General features: G+C 44.1%; 1 long non-coding RNA gene across 1 annotated transcript in view; it reads right to left on the reverse strand.

Annotated features, from left to right (window-relative positions):
- Window positions 1-16,206, reverse strand: part of LOC142737201 (uncharacterized) — a 28,101-nt gene that overhangs the window by 11,135 nt on the left and 760 nt on the right. Inside the window, exon 3 of the long non-coding RNA XR_012880570.1 lies at window positions 10,240-10,312. This is a non-coding gene — a long non-coding RNA (uncharacterized LOC142737201). The remainder of the gene's footprint in view (window positions 1-10,239; window positions 10,313-16,206) is intronic.

Raw genomic sequence — 16,206 nt, forward strand, 5'->3', positions numbered from 1 at the left:
ATCATCGTGATCACGAATCAATTTTTTAGTTTTAATTGATTCGATTTCCTTCTCCCAGATGGTACATTGTTGTTCCAAATGGATGTTAAAGGTCTCAAGACTTTCCCTGGGCATCTCCGATTTAAAACGTGACTGGATCGATTCTAGCTCAACATCCATTATTTGAATGGATTTAGTGTTGAGATCAATGAGCAACTCCATCATCTTGCGGGAACAGGCGTTACAATTGTTTTCCCATGAGGATGTGAAGGACTCATCCTCAATGGGAAACGATGGGAACACCTGGACCCTCAGGCCCCTCGGTATAAGATTATACTGCAGATAATTCTGAAGAAAAGCACGATTCCACCATATCTTCATTCTTTTGTGCATGAGATTTTTAAAATAATTTTGAGACTCCCTGACATCTCTCTGACTGCCAGCACCTGTGGCCATGGATCCATCTTTAAAAACATTAGAGATTTGAGAAAGCCAGGATTGTTCCCTGGCCCGAAAATCCATGGTTGGATTGCTGGAAATATCTGTAAAAAACAGAAACAAAGCAAATGATATGACCGAAAAGCACAGCATGGATCTAGAGTGGTTCAAAATAAAGTAAAAATGCGGCTGTCAGCAAGCATGTTTTTAAATATGAACCAGATCCGGGGGTATATACCCATAAGGCATCCAAAGCATAATATATGACCGAGAAGAGAACAGATGCCAATAAACAAGAACATTTAGAAAAATAAGCAAAATACTTTATTGAAAATGACACATAAATGCATAATAATAAAAAGAATCCATAAACCAACAGGTTAAAAAGACCAAACCGCCATGCAATATATAAGAAAGGTAACGTCTAAAGTTGACGTGCAATAATGACAACCAAATGGTATGATCTAATGATCAGGGTACATAAATACATAAGTATGAATGATACATTAGTGAATAGATGCAAAAAAATGTATGAACATCAAGCACATACCCATTGATCAACCAGATGAGAGCACGGTGATATGTCTGCCCCAACGCGCGTTTCGGCGCAACTGCCTTCGTCTGGGGGTAGCATTTTAAATGATGTGTATACCACTATATATAGGGATGGACCAGCCAATCATGGAGTAAAAGAAAGGGGGGAAAAAACCCATGATCATGATCTGGCAGGGCACTCCTGAAGATCTTTCGGATTTCATCAAAGTTCTGAATTGTAACCTACTTAACATCAAACTCACATATAAGTGGAGTTACTCTAGTGTCGATTTTTTGGATATATTAATCAAGAAAGATGGCAATGGTTTCTTACAGACGGATTTATACCGTAAGGAAACTTCTACCAACTCACTTTTGCATGCCACTTCATCGCACCCTCGCCATACCATCGATGCTATTCCAGTGGGTCAATTTTTACGTGTAAAGAAGATTTGCTCCACTAATGAAGATCTCAAATTTCGCTTTAAAGAACTAGGCGACAGGTTTACTCAAAGGGGCTACAGTCAACGCAGTATACGTAAAGCTCGGGACCGAGCGTCAAAGACCAACCGACAACAACTGTTGCAAGTTACCCAAAGGTCGGGCACAGAACCCAAGGTGAGATTTATTACCACCTTCAACTCTCGGTGGACAGAAATGCGCAGTGTTTTGAATAAATTCTGGCCTATATTGCTGACCGATCCCACCTTATCGAAAGTTCTTCCTCCTTATCCTGCCATGGCACCCCGCAGAGCTCCCAATCAGCGTGATGCCATGGTACGCAGTTATCTCTCACCTACTCAACCTGGTAAGGTGTTTGGGACTAAGGGACCAAAATGGGGCTGCAAACCTTGCGGTGACTGTATCAGTTGTCCTAATATCGAACGAATAGGAAAATTTACGGACTCTAGTGGAGAACATGATTTTAAAATCTGTTGGCCCATATCTTGTGGAACTAAGGGTGTCATATACTATGCTCTCTGCCCCTGTCCAAAAATATATGTAGGTATGACTACCCGTGAGCTTCGGTTGAGGGTGAGGGAACATGTACGGGACATCGAGAATGCAAAAACGGCTGATAACATTGAGCAGCTCAAGACAATCCCTAGGCATTTCCGATCACACCATGCCTGTAATTCCAAGATGCTTAAAATCAGGGGCATTGACCACATTAATCTTGGGATGCGTGGGGGTGATCTTAAAAAATGTTTACTGCAACGTGAGTGCAAATGGATATGGAGACTCCAAACTATGTACCCTGCAGGTCTCAATGAGACCGCAGGATATTCATCATTTCTCTGACTGTCAGCAGCTTTTAATGGTGTTGGAGTTCTTTTGTTATTTTTTCATATAGGATCCTGTGTGTTTATATGATTTTAACATTTTTTATTCATTTACAGATTAGATCTTTGATGTGATTTTCTTCTTTTCATTATTTGGATTCCTTGTTTTCCACTTCTCGGGATGCCAGCATATCTTTCCATCGATTTCGTTTACTCATGATGCGCAGTGACCAGCTAATATACAATCTTCATCCACACTTGTGTGTGTCATCTCGGTTTTTGCGTCAATACAACTATTAGTGTAATATTTTGTGCACTTCTTAATTAATTCTGTCAAAAGATGTTAAATTAAACTTAACTTCATATTGTCACTTTTCACATTACTTACTTTAGTTGTGTGCATATATACATATCAAATCATTCTTTTTTCTTTCACTGCACCGCTCATTCATCGGCCGTATTACTCACTCTACTTATTTTCACATTTTTCATTTCATTCCATATTCATTCACTCACTTACCTTCACAACACACATACACACATACATATATTTCCTCATCCAATATATTTTTCACTTTTATTATATTTATTTTTTTCACGTATTTCTGCATGCATTCATTATTTATTATTTCACTGATGCAGGAATTTATTCATTATTTTTTCTTGCTCCTAGTATTTAGGCACTGTTGTTTAATGCATTTGCTTTTTTCTCACGATTCATTACAAAGTTATTCAGTATAATTTTACGGATCACATCATTTTTTCACTATAGAGCTATGTAGCATTCATGCTTCTTCAAGTTGTCTTTTGTCATAACGTTACATTTTCACTCAAATTTGTCTGCTTATATGTGTGCTATATTGACACACATGTTATTTACTGACGTTTTGAATAATTTGGCTTCACGGCCAACTTTGTATATACTGGCGTATCCGGGGTTACCTACCTTTTCGCTGTGTCGCTCCCTTTGATTGGTAGAGGGGTGCCCGGCCTCCGTTCCGCCCTCATGATGCGCCGGGTTTCGGATCCACGTGACCGCGTCCTTTGACGCGATGACGTGCATCCGACCCTGGCCTCTCGTGATTGGCGTTTCTGGTAGGTGCGGCCACCGGCTTCACCACGAGGTAAGCGACCGGTAAATATGCAGCGAAACATGTATTATTACATGTTTACACTTGGGTTTTTTTCCCCCCTTTCTTTTACTCCATGATTGGCTGGTCCATCCCTATATATAGTGGTATACACATCATTTAAAATGCTACCCCCAGACGAAGGCAGTTGCGCCAAAACGCGCGTTGGGGCAGACATATCGCCGTGCTCTCATCTGGTTGATCAATGGGTATGTGCTTGATGTTCATAAATTTTTTTGCATCTATTCACTAATGTATCATTCATACTTATGTATTTATGTACCCTGATCATTAGATCATACCATTTGGTTGTCATTATTGCACGTCAACTTTAGACGTTACCTTTCTTATATATTGCATGGCGGTTTGGTCTTTTTAACCTGTTGGTTTATGGATTCTTTTTATTATTATGCATTTATGTGTCATTTTCAATAAAGTATTTTGCTTATTTTTCTAAATGTTCTTGTTTATTGGCATCTGTTCTCTTCTCGGTCATATATTATGCTTTGGATGCCTTATGGGTATATACCCCCGGATCTGGTTCATATTTAAAAACATGCTTGCTGACAGCCGCATTTTTACTTTATTTTGAACCACTCTAGATCCATGCTGTGCTTTTCGGTCATATGAACACTAACCTCCTCGTTGCTCGACCACCGCCCTTCTCGTCTGTTCCTCACTGGCGGTACGTGAAGCGTCAGAGGAGCGTGTTCTACCACGACTAGCAGACGCACGTCTGCTAGTCCTATCCAGCAATTGATATCCATCCCCCTCCTCCTCATCAGCACTGCGCTGCCCTCTGTTGCAGTCCGCCCGCCCCTGCCTCTCAACGGCCATTAGAGGCGCTTCTTGTGAACGGCCATTAGTGAGTCCGACCTTAAGCGATTTAAAATGATGTGCGTTTCCCATATTATAATCCGCCACTGGTCTTGGTGGTGGTGCATGACCACAGGGATTCAAAAAACACCAAAGAGAGAATCATTGTGTAATGTGCCGCCCCCCCCCCCCAACCCCTACACTAGGCATCACAGTCTTCCTTTAAACTATGCACTAATTTAGCATTTTAAGAAAGTGTTACTATTTTTTGCAAACTTTCTAGATATATACAGTATATGTCAATGATTATTATTTTCTTGGCATACTGCGATTACCTTGTTGTGCCACCCTAGGTTGCTAAAAGGTCTAGAATGGTGAATGGCAAAAACAAATGTTCTCTCGCATTCAGCTTGAGACCAAGCAAGGGAGATCTTGACCTGCTGCTGAAGCTGGAGTTGTTGTGTTTGTAAGTGTCTATTATGCTATTATCACAGTGGCCACTGCTTTAAAGTCTTTATAAGTATTTACAAATTGAGGCTTGTATATTGTGATCAATGCAGTAAACTCTATTGAATTGAATGCTGTAACAAAAAAAGTGGTGTTTGTGAACTGCGGGAGTGAGCAGAGATGTATATAGCTGTGGCTGATTTCTGCAACCAAATATTTCAGACGTTTTTTTTAACAAATTTGTAGCAATTTTAAAGTTAGAGCTAGCTTTTTTTAAATGTTGCTTTATTTGGATTTTTATGAAATGCAAGTTACAGCACTGAAATATAATTATGTTGATATAAAATTTACATTACTGGGCTGCACTAAAAGTAATCTATGCTGTGATAAATGCTGTAGTCATTGTTTAATTTCTATTATGATACAAGTTTTGGAGCTCTTAGTCTTAGATGCCTAATATTTCTAATGGGAGGCAAAAATCAGTTATTGGGCATATTTTATAAGAGCTTTCTGGAAGTTTGTTAAGCATTGCCTGGTAGTACACATGAGCAAATTTTTAACATTCGCCTTTTCTGCATTTCACTGATGACGATATTTCTATTAGGGTGCCGTGGATGCCACAAATAAGATAATGGAGGCAGACATACAGATCTATATTCCAGCAATTCAGCCTCTAATTCCACGTATGGCAGATATACACAGCTCTGTAATACAAGATTCATCTGTAAGCGAAATTATGGACTTTCATAGATTCTTTCATCTCTACCTGGGAGTTATTATAAAGGCCGAATTCTGAATATTCCTGCCAAAGACTGAAATCCCTATTATTCCTGCATTTCCTACAGGGTGCTGATACAGAGGGACACATTTTATGTATCATGTCTAGACATCTATACCATCTGGATAAAACTTTGAAGATTGTCCCTCCTTGTAAAGGGTTGTCCCGGGTGTCCCATTTTGCATCCTATCTTTACATCTGATATATCTGACACGTGTTGGTAGGGAATATGCATTGCATTTGCACAGTGGCGTCGCTAGCTCCGGCCTTTCGGGGCCCAAGCCCTGGATTTCCCGAGCGACTGCCACATAAGGACGTAGCTATAGCGGTCGCACTGGTCGAAATTGCGACCGGGCCCGAAGCCAGGGGGGCCCACTGCCCCCCGCACCATGTCTATAAAAAGTTACTATAGTAACTAGAGCCTATGTAATGAAATACACGGGCCCCTGTTACTATAGTGACAACAATATACTTACCCTCCTCGTTCCAGAGCGCTGAGGAGTTCCTGACGTCTTCTCGCGTCATGATGCTGTGTGCCGCACACAACGTCGCGATGCTGGATGGGGTCAGGACCTCCGCTGCGTCCAGAGCCGAAGAAGAGGATAAATTTAACGTTACTTTCTGCAGGCGCCCTGTATCCAAGCCTACCTTGTGGTAGGCTTAGATACAGGGTCTAACAGACAGTATCACACATGGGCCATGTATCTAAGCCTACCATGTGATAGGCTTAGATACAAGCCCAGCAGATAGGATCACACATAGTGTGATCCTGTGTGCATTCACTGTACATTCACTTTGGAGCATCTGGCAGACGCCATAACAGGACATAGACATCCTTCTCTGAAGCAGAGATTCTGACAAAGGACTGGGATGGTCCGAAACGTCTTTTGAAAATTGCCTGACAAAAAGACAAAAAAACAACATAACAAAAAGTTGAATTACTTTGAATAAAAAAACAATGATTTTAGAAAATCTATTTCTACATCCATCATTTTAATAGATTGCTTGGGTTTTTCTACTATACTATATTGTGGGATATCCGTCCCGCACCCTTATAGCACCTGAATATTCCTGTACCAGGAGTGCAGTCCATCATTTTTTCTACACCGGAATCAAGATAGGCAGAGGAGGAATGTGATGTCTCTCCAGACATGATGGTCACAGGAATAGATCATTTGGAAGAGGTTTTGACATTTGGGGACGTCCCCCTAGGGTTGCCTCTCCAACCAACCCTAGGTGCTGGTGTTTCCCGGGTTCTGTGGACATTGGCACACGAAATGACCCTTAAGGCCGCAAAACAGACATAAATCAGAAGAGCGTCTGCACTATTTCTCTTGCTCAGACAACTTGACTCTGTCTACCTGCATCAGTTCTTCAGGTAGCGCAACAGGGGAAGGCAATAGTGGTCTCTGGACCGAGGGTGCTAGTCTGTGAAACCGTCTCTCCTGTCGAACCTCCTGAGTGCGTCCCTGGATCCTCATGTCAACCCGGGTGGTCAACAGGATGAGGGCATCCAAGATAGAAGGGAGGTCGCAGGCTGAAAGCTCGTCCTTGATGTGTGAGGACAGTCCCTGCCAAAAGGTCGCCACAAATACCTCATTGTTCCATGCCAACTGCTGCCAGGGTACGAAAGGAGATACCGTGTTTCCCCGATAGTAAGACACCCCCGATTGTAAGACGTATCGGGGGTTTCAGGGGGGTCGGCTAATATAAGCCGTACCCCGAAAGTAAGACATATGTCTTACTTTCGGGGAAACACGGGGGTATTTCTGATGCGCGGCTGCGTGATTTTCGCGCAGCCGCCATCATAGAGATGAGTCTAGTCGACGCCCGTCACTGTCCAAGGTGCTGAAAGAGCTAACTCTTTCAGCACCCTCGACAGTGAATGCCGTGAAAAAAAGAAAAAGTTCGTACTTACCGAGAACTTCCCGGCCGTTGCCTTGGTGACGCGTCCTTGGTGACGCGCCTCTCGACATCGGGCCCCACCTCCCTGGATGACGCGCCAGTCCATGTGACCGCTGCAGGCTGTGCTTGGCCTGTGATTGGCTGGAGCTGTCACTTGGCCTGAATCGTCATCCCGGGAGGTCAGACTGGAGGAAGACGCCGGGAGTTATCGGTAAGTCAGAACTTCTTTTTTTTTTGACAGGTTCATGTTTATTGGGATCGGAAGTCACTGTCCATGGTGCTGAAACAGTTTAACTCTTTCAGCACCATGAACAGTGACTATCTAGAAAATCGAGCAACGCAACGCAATATAAGACATACCCCGAAAGTAAGACATAGTGGGGATTTTGGGGATAAAAAGAAAGTAAGACACTGTCTTACTTTCGGGGAAACACGGTAGCATACTCTCCTACAGTGGAGCCTCCTTTCTTGAGGGTTAGCAGAGTGGCCGCGGCAGAAGATGTTCGGCCCAGCTCCTCGAACATGGAACGGAAAGACTGCAGGAGCAAGGCTAGGTCCGAGGATTCAGGTCCCTGTTGCTCCAAGATGGGATTCGCCGACGCGAGGGCCTTGCCAGCGAGGAGTGAGATAATAAATGCTACTTTGGCCTCCTCAGAGGGGAAGAGATGAGCTTGTATTGTAGCCTAAAATGAATAGTGCATTGATTGATTAACCCTCTACAGGCTCTGGGGTCACCGTCATAGCGAGGAGGAAGAGGCAGCGAAACTGTGGATCCAGAACAAACAGGAGGAGTAACAGGCAGTGGTCTCCGGAGGAGGAACCGGACGTGGAACATTGAGTAGATCCAAATGGGCCATGATGGAGTTTACAGCCTCAAGGAGTTGATGCTGACTTGTCCGTAGGTAATGCATCTCCGTCTGTATCTTATGAACTGTGGTCATGGGCTGGACAGCGTGTTCCATGGACTGAGCATACTGTCATGATCTAGGTGGTTTGTGGACCCACTAGGCCGCTCCGCCGTAGCGGAGAGGCGACTGGCCAAGTCACAGTCAATGCACAAGTCTATACAATGAGTTTGTAGCATGAAAGTACCTGAGATAGTCCAGACAATGGCAGAGGCTTTAGCACGGATGGGGCTGGATGTGGCAGGTTGCGACGGATGACATTAGGTGCAGCAGGTTGCGCCAGACGTGACGGACGACAGTAGGTGCAGCAGGCACGACTCCAACACTAGACAGACTCAGGAACAAAGCACAGGATACAGGGTACAGGTAATAGGGCACGGAAACACTGGGAACAGGATAACACTAAGGAACCATTTGCTAAGGAATAACACTAAGGAACCATACAGACATGGGAAGACTACAACAACGCTCAGGCAAGGAACGAAAGGGCAGGGCCCTTTTTATAGTTCAAGGTGATCTGGAGCATAATTAATTAATTAATTACATATGCGCACGCTGGCCCTTTAAGGCCGGGAACCAGCGCACGCTCCCTCTAGTGGACACTACGGAACAGAGCACCCGCAAGTGCTGATGTCTCTGGGGAGGGAGACACCAGCAGGAAGAGAGAGGTCTGTGGACAGAAGGTAAGTGGAGGTTGCTGTCCATGACCACGGCCGTAACACTGGGCCCTGTATCTAAGCCTATCACATGCTAGGTGTAGATACATGGTCCACGTGTGATCCTGTCTGATGGGCCCTGTATCTAAGCCTACCACATTTGTAGGCTTAGATACAGGGCCCCAGCAGACAGTAATCATATACTGTATAAGATTACTGTCCGCTGGGGCCTGGTATCTAAGCCTAACATGTGGTAGGCTTAGATACAGGGTCCAACAGACAGTATCACACATGGGCCCTGTATCTAAGCCTACCACATGTGTTACTAATGTTATTTTCTGTTTGTGCTTTTTTTTACAGGTTTGTATGTTGGACTACGTCGGATTCTAGGACTACATCGATGACGGCGTGTTTTATTTTCAATAAAATGGTTAACGAGGGTTGTGTTTTATTTTATTTCAATAAAATGTTTTTTCTATGTCTTTGTATTTTTTTTCAACTTTATTACTACCGCCTTAGTATTAATTCGCCCTCAAGGCCTCTCACGATTTTGTTTTTTAACAGAATCGTTGAATCGATTCTTTATTGGCGCCGTCGTGCCGTGCTGCAGGAGGAAGCTCCGCCCACTCCACCTCGTCACCTGCCTGGTGTGCCCCGTTCTGTCCCTGCTTCCCCACGGAACTGCTGTGCTGTAGTGAACAAAATGATACAGTATGGAACAGCAGTTCTGTGGGGAAGCAGGGACTCCTAGTACATAGCCACACCGCCCTGTAGATACTACCCCTTCTTGTAGATAGCGCTACCATCTCGTTGTACATAGCACCCCCCTTGCAGATCGCACCACCAACCCCCCTTGCAGATCACACCACCACCCCCCTTGCAGATTGCACCCCCAACCCTCTTCTAGATCGGCAACCTCTGGCCGGGGATTCAGCTCCTAGTGGTAGCTACGGTGGCGCTATTTACAAGAAGGATGGAGGAAGGGGTGCTGCGATCTACAAGGGGGGTGGGGGTGCAATCTACATGGTGGGGTGGGGGTGCGATTTACATGTGGGGGTGTGATCTACAAGGGGGGGGTTGTGCTATGATCTACAAGCGGGTGAGGGTGGTGCTGCAATCTACAAGGGGGCTGGGGTGCTATCTACATGGGGTTGGGGGTGCTATCTGCAAGGGTGTGTGGCACCATATGGTTGGTGGCACTATGTCACTATATGTGGGCACTATGTCACTGTATGTGGGCACTGTGTCACTATATGTGGGCACTGTGTCACTATATGTGGGAACTGTGGCACTATCTACAGAGACATTGCGGCACCATCAGCATGGGCACTGTGGTGTTTTCAGAGAATTGGGACAAAAAAATCAAACCTGACAAATGAAATCCATTTGGAGACACACTGATGCAAAATGGACCAAATCCGAAGTAGTCCAACAACTGAAACTGTAAAAAAAACACAAACACACAAAAAAAAATTTGTAACACATAAGCAAAGCAATTATTATCTTACCTTTCCTGGGTCCAGCGCTGGAGCCGCAATGAGCCCTATATCTAAGCCTATCATATGTGATAAAGTCTGCTGAGACAATGCATCCAATTCTATCCAGTGGTGTAGCTATAGGGGTCTTAGTCAACGTCTCGGGGCTTGTGTCCCTGATCTTTTAGGACACTAGCAACGCCCCTGCATGCCCAGGAGGCCTAATTGTTTTACTCTTATTTATCCATAACTTTTTCTCTTATATTCCACCACTGATTATGGCTTAGGATCTCTAATTATAGTGATATAATTATAAGCCTGGTGTATTCACTATTCAGTTTCAATATCACATTTTCTTATAAAGACCAAGGCAAAAAGGCAGCACTGTATAGTTGCTTAATACAGCTAACAATTTGTCAGGGGAATAAATCAATTGTATAATGTAACAGAGACTGAATGGCAGCAGTGATCTAATTGGTAGCTAAATAAATTAGTAACATAGATTATGGTTGAAAACTTATTTTAAAGAGACTGAGTTCTGTAGAGGAAAATAAAGGTACTTATAAAAACACTTCATTACTCTCATGTAGGAAAATATTAACATTTTAATTCATGAAGCATTTCTATATAATAGAACATTATTTGTGTCAACACTTACTGTATTTCATTACAATGGTGCTGTATACAAAGTTAAAAAATGCTATAACCTATGTTATTATAATGCTATGATAATGGATTCTTAGATTTTATTTCACTAAAGAGAGATCTGTATTTTTTTAATCTTGAAGCAGTATCCTCTCCAGACACGGTTTCGGAATGATGATATAATTGCATCACCCTTCATCTCCACACAAGTTACGCCAGGCCACATGTCACAAGTTTAAAGAGGCTTGCAGCCTAGTAATCCAGTTCCAAAGAGTGATCGAGGATAGGTAAATAAAAACCGGTCAGGGCATCTTTGTGGCTCAATGAAGGGCACTGTATAGAACTAAAAGAGCACTTCCGAACATTGTATGGATCTAAGATGCACTTCTGAACACTGTATGGTGCTAAGGGGGAACTTCTAGGCACTGTCTGGTAATAAGGCTGCACTTGTGAGCCCTGTATGGCACTAAATGCAGCTAAGGTAGGACTTTGGGCACTGTATGTGTCACGATGGGTGTGTGGACCCTCTGGGCCGCACCGCCGTAGCGGGATAGCAGCTGGCCAAACAGGATACCAAGGCAAAGTCTATAGTTCGAATAAGGGTACCTGTGGCAATACAGACAGTAGTGATGGCAGGCTCGGATGGGACCTTGGCAGCACGCAACACCAGGCGCGGTGAAATACAGCAGGCGCAGTATACGACACAACACGACTCCAACTCTCTACGGCACAGGAATTAGGTAGCACGGGATACAGGATATAGGTAGCAGGGAACGGGTACACTGGGAACTGGAAACACTAAGGGACCATTTGCAAAGACGAACACGGGTAAACACAACAACGCTCAAGCAATGAGTGAAGGGGCAGGGCCCTTCTTATAGTCCAGGGTGATCTGGGAGCAATCAGTTAAATCTAAAACGTGTGTGCTCTGGCCCTTTAAGGCCGGGAATGAGCTCGAGCATGCATGCACCCTAATGGTCACTGCAGGACAAGACGGCCACATCTGCTGGCATCTCTGTGGAGGAAGACGTCTGCAGGATGACAGGATTCTGCGGTCTGAGACCACGGACGTTACAGTATGGCATAAAAAAAACATGCATGGCGCTGTTCATATGGACACTGTGTTACACTATTTATTTGGTTGCTCTATAGCACTACTTGTGTGGACACTGTTTGACACATATTGATATGGGCTCTGCGTGACACTGTTTGTATAAGCACTGTGCAGCATTATCTAGGCATTAGATTAACTATATTTAATTTGTATAACACTGTTCATCTTGGCATTGTATGGCACTGCCTAGGCACTGAAAGGCAGTATTAATTTTGGTACCACACTATGTATGCATTATACTGTGTGGGAGGCAATATGGGAGCGTAATACTGTGTGGGCTGAATTGGGTGTGTATGGGCAGGGATTGGGTGGGATTAGAGACGTGGCTTAAAAGAAAAAGCATTTGCCCCTCTTCGTGATACTTGAAAGTTGGGAGGTATGGAAATGTTCTTTTAAAAATTATATGTTTGATCCTGATGTGGATATAATGTACAGTGACATTCATGCAGTATAGTGACATGTCAAGCTTCGAAGGTGGGGTGGACAGATAGGCCATAGTATCTATCTATTGGTCTACCTCTATCTATCTATCTAGCTGTTTTGAAGGGGCCGCAGCACTCGTACGAGAGCTGCTCCCCTTCATTCCTGTCACTTCATTCCGGTCACACTGTGAATCCGTGTCGGCGATTCACAGTGTGAGCGAGTAGTGAAATGAAGGGGAAGCAGCTCTCGTACGAGTGCTGCGGCCCCTTCAAAACAGCTGATTTGCGGGTCCCGAGAGACACATCAGCTATTGATGGCCTATCCTGAGGATAGGCCATCAATGTTTAGGGACTGTACAACCCCTAAGCCTACGATGTAGCAGGCTTAGGGGGCCCATGAGACAGGATCACAGATTGTGTGATCCTGTCTGCTGGGCCCTGTATCTAAGCCAATCACATGGTAGGCTTAGATACATGGCCCATGCGTGATCCTGTCTGCTGGGCCTTGTATCTAAGACAATCACATGGTAGGCTTAGATACATGGCCCATGTGTGATCCTGTCTGATGGGCCCTGTATATAAGCCTACCACACTGTAGGTTTAGATACAGGGTCCAGCACACCGTAATCTTATACTGTATAAGATTACTGTCTGCTGGACCCTGTATCTAAGCCTACGTTGTGGTAGGCTTAGATACAGGGTCCCACAGACAGTATCACACATGGCGCCTGTATCTAAGCCTAACACACGTGTTACTAATCATTTTTTGTGTGTTTTCTTACAGGTTCGGTCGTTGGACTACGCCGGATTCCAGGACTACTTCGATGACAGCTTTTTTTTTATTATCAATAAAATGGTTAATGAGGGCTGTGTAGGTTTATTTTTTATTTCAATAAAATATTTTTTCTATGTCTGTGTTTTTTTTTAAACTATATTACTACCGCCTTAGTAATGGCCGCCGGCTGATTGACAGCATCCATTGCTAAGGCAGGGCTTAGTGTTAGCCGATGCAGAGGCTAACACTAACCCCCATTATTACCCCGGTACCCACCGCCACCAGGGGTGCTGGGAAGAGCCGGGTACGATCCAGTACCTGACCATCTGTAGTGACGGTCGGCCACTGGGGTGGCCGCAGGCTGGTATTATCAGGAGGGGAAAGGCCAAAAACAGTGGCCCTTCCTACCCTGGTGATGCTAGGCTGCTGCTGCTTTATTGTATCTGGCTGGTTATGAAAAATGGGGGGGACCCCACGTCATTTAAAAAAAAAAATAAAAAAATTATTGGAAAGAACGATGTGGGGTCCCCCCCAATTTTCATAACCAGCCAGATACAACACAGCAGCAGCAGGCAGCATTACAAGGGTGGGAAGGGCCACTGTTTTTGGCCTTCCCCAGCCTAATACTACCAGCCTGCGGCCACCCCGGTGCCTGCCCGTCACTACAGATGGTCGGGTACTGGTTCGTACCCGGCTCTTCCCAGTACTCCTGGTGGCGGTGGGTACCGGGGTAATAATGAGGGTTAGTGTAGCCTTTGCACCGACTAACATTAAGCCGCGCCTTAGTAATGGAGGTTGTCAATCAGCTAGCGGCCATTACTAAGGCGGTGATAATAAAGTTTAAAAAGATACAAGCACATAGAAAAAATATTTTATTGAAATAAAAAACACAACCCTCATTAACCATTTTATTGAGAATAAAAAAAACGCCGTCATTGAAGTCCTCAAATCCGAAGTCCAACAACCGAACCTGTAAAAAAACACAAACACACAAAAATAATCAGTAACACATAAAGAAGCAAAATTATTATTCTTACCTATCCTGGGTCCAGCGCTGGAGCCGCAATGTCAGCGAGCTGGGCCCTGTATCTAATCCAATCATGTGTGATACTGTCTGCTGGGCCCTGTATCTAATCGTATCTTGTGTGATACTGTCTGCTGGGCCCTATATCTAATCCGATCATGTGTGATACTGTCTGCTGAGCCACTGTATCTAATCCTATCCATAGTTTATAGGGTCGTAGTGCTATAGATATGCTGTCTCATATACACACTTTTTTTTGGGCGGACACATATGTATTGGGGCTATTTCCCTGACATTTTAAGCCCTGAGGGTATGTTCACATGGCAGCGTCCGTTACGGCTGAAATTACGGTGCTGTTTTCAGGAGAAAACAGCACCGTAATTTCAGCCGTAATGGCAATTGCAGGCGTCTTTCGCTGCGTCCATTGCGCCCAGTAAGAATTTTTGCATCGGGGCCCATGAGCCTTTAGCTACGCCCCTGTGTATAAGGTCTTGTTTTTTGCGGGACAAGTTGTATTTTTTAATAGCACCATTTTGGGGGACATATTATTTATTGATTAACTTTTATTAACTTTTTCTTGGGGGGGGGGGGAATAGAAAAAAAACCTGAAATATCGCCACTCTTTTTCGCGTCTTAAATCTACGCCGTTTAATGTGTGATATAAATAACACAATAACTTTATTCAGCGGGTTGTTACGATTGCAACGATACCAAATTTGTATCGTTTTTGTATGTTTTACTACTTTTACACAGTAAAAACGCTTTTTTTTCAAAACTATTTGTTTTCGTGTCTGCATATTTGAAGAGCAGTAACGTTTTTATTTTTTCGCCGATGCGGTTGTGTGAGGGCTTTTGTATTGCAGTGTATTACTGCCTGTCCGTTTAAAACGGACAGGCATCTGCTAGCTCATGCCTCCGGCATGATCTAGCAGGCATTCACTCCAGGCAGACCTGGGGGCCTTTATTAGGCCCCCGGCTGCCATTAGAGACACAGACACTCGGCGATCGTATCGCCGGGTGTCGGTGGGAGAGAGAGGGAGCTCCCTCCCTCTCCAAAACCACTCAGATGCGGTGCTCGCTATTGTGCACCACATCGGAGGGGTTAAACAGGCGAGATCGATACTAATATCGATCTCACACGGCAGAGCAGGGACGCTCCCAGCCCTCAGCTGCCTCTGGCAGCTGAGAGCAGGGAGATTTGACGCTCCCTGCTCTGTTGACTTTATCCTGATGCAGTGCCGTAAAAAGGCATATGCATCAGAATAAAGCCCGTTAGTGGCGTATTGGCGGTCACTAACGGGTTAATGACGCAGCCTAGTTTGGGTCCTAAGGCATAACACCCCATTTTTCAAATCTGACATGTGTCCCTTTATGTGTTATTAACTTTGGAATGGTTTTATTTATCCAAGCAAATCTGAGATTGTTTTCTCGTGATATATTGTACTTTATGTTAGTAGTAAAATTTGGTCGATCCATTCAGTATTTATTTTTCAAACACAGCAAAATTAAGAAAATTTTTTTTTTTCTAAATTTAAATATATCGGTTTGTAAGACAGATGTAATAACACAGAAAATAGTTACATAGTTCGTACGGTTGAAAAAAGACACATGTCCATCAAGTTCAACCAAGGAATAAAGTTACGAGTTTACATTTCCCATATGTCTACTTTATGTTTGCATCGTGTTTTATGAACGTCCTTTTATTTTACTAGGTCATTACAAGGTTTATAAGTTTAGAAGCAGGGGCATAACTAGGAAACACTGGGCCCCATAGCAAACTTTTGACTGGGCCCCATCCCATGGGTGCCACACAGAGCATGGCCTGGAAGATAGTGCCCCGTGTAAATAGTGCCATACTGCCCACTCCTTTATACTGTCCT

The sequence above is a fragment of the Rhinoderma darwinii genome, chromosome 1 (assembly GCF_050947455.1).
Source record: "Rhinoderma darwinii isolate aRhiDar2 chromosome 1, aRhiDar2.hap1, whole genome shotgun sequence".
In the NCBI taxonomy this organism is placed as follows: Eukaryota; Metazoa; Chordata; class Amphibia; order Anura; family Rhinodermatidae; genus Rhinoderma; species Rhinoderma darwinii.